General features: G+C 49.6%; 1 pseudogene; it reads left to right on the top strand.

Moving 5' to 3' along the window:
- Positions 1–2,284: 2,284 nt before the first annotated feature.
- On the top strand, positions 2,285–3,267 carry LOC102405942 (annotated as a pseudogene).

Raw genomic sequence — 3,267 nt, forward strand, 5'->3', positions numbered from 1 at the left:
ATGTTCTAAACTGTTTAAATACAGAGTCCTTTGAGCAGTTAAAAGATTGATTAGAAATTGTATTGGTGAAGGGATTTTCACTTGTTGGGCCAATGTTTGCTGCCAAGTTTCCATATCCCTTACCTGCTGTGTCCCTGGCAGTGTATTGATTAATATAATTGGTGTAAATATAGCTTTAATGTTTGTAACGTTGGACCCTTGAGTTAATTCTTTTTCTTGTTACTGCCCACCACACCTTTGCCCTATAGGAATGCAACTTTATCTAATGCTTTTGGAAAGTGGTGCCTGACTTTAGAATAATCACCTTTAGAGAAAAATAAGTTTTTTAAAATGTTAACAGGCCTCCGGGCCAGAAGATGATGCAAATCACCTAAACTTTTGCATATGATAAGTTTGCAGGAAGAAAGCCTGGCTTACTGCATGACTCTACCCCTTCCCCCATTATCCTCTATGCATAACTTAAGGTATAAAAAGTACTTTGGAAAATAAAGTGTGGGCCTTGTTCACCGAAACTTGGTCTCCCCATGTCGTTCTTTCTCTCACCTTCTGGCTGAATTATTCAGCCTCTTTTCTCCACTGAATTTCCTCACTGAGCTATCCTTATTCTATTACTCTTTATATCCTTAATTAACTTTTAATTAAGCAGTTGTTTCCTGATCCTCGCCGATGGCGTCCCCGCTTCAAATTCCCTGGATCCACCGGGGCTGGACCCCGGCAGACAGGGAAGATGGTAAGAAAGGGGGAGCGGGAGAGGAGGACCAGAGCCCTCACTTACTGGGAAGCAGGATGGAGGCACTCAGCCTAAACCCAGAGCTGAATGACTCTGTGTGAGTGTGTGTTTGTGTGAGTGTGTGTCAGTGTGTGTGAAAGTGTGTGTATGTGGGTGTGTGTGTGTGAGTGGATGTGTGTCTGAGTGTGTGTGTGTGTATGTGTGTGAAGGTGTGTGTGTATGAGTATTGTGAGAGTGTGTGTGAGTGTGTGTGTGAGTGTGTGTGTGATGTGTGGTGGTGTGTGTGTGTGTGAGTGTGAGGTGTGTGAGTGTGTGCAAGTGTGTGTGTATGAGTGTGTATGAGTGTAAGAGTGTGTGGATGTAAAAGTGTGTGTGTGTCTAAGTGTGTGAGTGTGTGTATGTGAGTGTGTGTGTGTGTGTGTGTGTGTGTGTGTGTGTGTGTAATCTGGCTGTCATCCTATGAGAGAAAAAGAAAAATATCAACATTCATTGTGGACCGGAGACTCATGGACATTTTCATTTTGGCAAAATCAAGCCCTAAACCAAGAAAGTTACAAAAGGAGGAGCGAATATGAAAATTACACTGGTCACCTAGGTGGGGAAACAGAAGTCCAGGGCAGGAAGCTAATTTTGCAGGTTACATTTCAAGGCTGAATCATATGAGAGGATTCCACCACACCAGCAGGACCCTGACTTTCAGCGCTGCATACTGTGACCTGTATTTAGAGGTACAGGCTCAAGAGAATGGGGATGACCTCACATTTACTGATGATTCACTATGTTCCTGGAGGAGGCAATGGCACCCAACTCCAGTCCTCTTGCCTGGAAAATCCCATGGGCAGAGGAGCCTGATAGTCCATGGGGTCGCTAAGAGTCGGACACAACTGAGCGACTTCACTTTCCCTTTTCACTTTCATGCATTGGAGAAGGAAATGGCAACCCACTCCAGCGTTCTTGCCTGGAGAATCCCAGGGACGGGGGAGCCTGGTGGGCTGCCGTCTATGGGGTCGCACAGAGTCGGACATGACTGAAGCGACTTAGCAGCACTATGTTCCAGATTATGCAGAGGTGTTTACAACTTGGTTTTTTTCACCTAGGGCACAGAGCAACCCTAAATAGATATATTTTCCCTCTTTCATAGTGACAAAAATCAGGCTCGTGGATTACGCTTGTCCAGGGAGACACAGCCAGTGCCTCAACCGCTGACACAAGCCGTGCCGTCGTCAGAGCTTAGACTCAGGTCTGTCTGGCTCCACAGCCCAGCGCCTGTCCACTGTGGCAGGACACTTCTCATTTACTTTTTGAATACTTATTTGTCTGACTGTGCCAGGTCTTCGTTGCCACATGTGGGATCTAGTTCCCTGACCAGGATTCGAACCCAGGCCCCCTGCACTGGGAGCGCAGTGTCTTAGCCGCTGGACCACCAACGAAGGCCCCCATTACTTCCTTTCAAAGAAGACTTATACCTGCTTGGTGTTCTCCTGTATTGTACCTTGCACGGGTGGGCACGCTCAGTAATACTGTCTGAGTGATGATCAGTTGCCTCCTTTGCAGATGATGCCTGGAGAACTAGCCCTGCTGCTGGAAACTACACCCCCGTCACCCAGGTCATCTTGCTGGGATTCTCCAATGACCCAGACCTCCAGAAGCTTCTCTCTGGAGGCTTGCTGCTCATCTATGTCATGACCGTGGTGGGAAACCTGGGGATGATGGCGCTCATCCTCATGGACTCCTGCCTCCACAGTCCCATGGACTTCTTTCTCAGCATCCTCTCTTTCCTTAATATCTGCTACTCCTCTGTGGTCACACCCAAGCTGCTGCTCGACTTTCTGGCCTCTGACAGGTCCATCCCCTTCAAGGGCTGTGTAGTCCAGATGACCTTCTTTGTGATGCATGCCACAGCTGAGAGCTTCCTGCTGGCTTCCATGGCCTGCGACCACTGCACGGCCACCTGCCGACTTTTCCACCACGGCTCCGTCATGACCAGTGGCACCTGTCTCCAGCTGGAGGCTGCTTCCTCGATTTTGGTGGAGCTAATTCTGCTATTGAGACTGGGAATGTCTTTGCCCTGCCTTTCTGCAGGCCCAACCAGGTACTGCACTACTTCTGTGACATCCAACCCCTTCCCTCCCAGGCCTGTGCCCACACAGCCATGGCAGGAGTGGTCCTCTATATCTTCTCTGCCCTGGCTACCTATCTACCTGCTGCCCTCATCCTCACCTCCTACGGCCTGGCCTTGGTGGCCATTGGGAGGATGTGCTCAGCAGCTGGGAAGAAGGAGGCCCTCTGCACGTGTGCCTCCCACTTCCTGGCCATTGCCACCTTCCACAGCGCCGTGATTTCACCTACGTCCAGCCTCATGGATACACCGATGATACCGGTGGCCAGGTAGTGTCTGCTGCACCATCATAACCCCCGTGCTCACCCCCGTCATCTAGAGCCTCCGCAACAAGGAGGTGAAGGAGGCCCTGCAGAGGAAGCTCCTGCTAAACCCTGCGAGGTTGTTTGTTGGCAAGACGAAGGCATAGCGTCTTCCC

Source organism: Bubalus bubalis, chromosome 16, assembly GCF_019923935.1.
Source record: "Bubalus bubalis isolate 160015118507 breed Murrah chromosome 16, NDDB_SH_1, whole genome shotgun sequence".
Taxonomy (NCBI): Eukaryota; Metazoa; Chordata; class Mammalia; order Artiodactyla; family Bovidae; genus Bubalus; species Bubalus bubalis.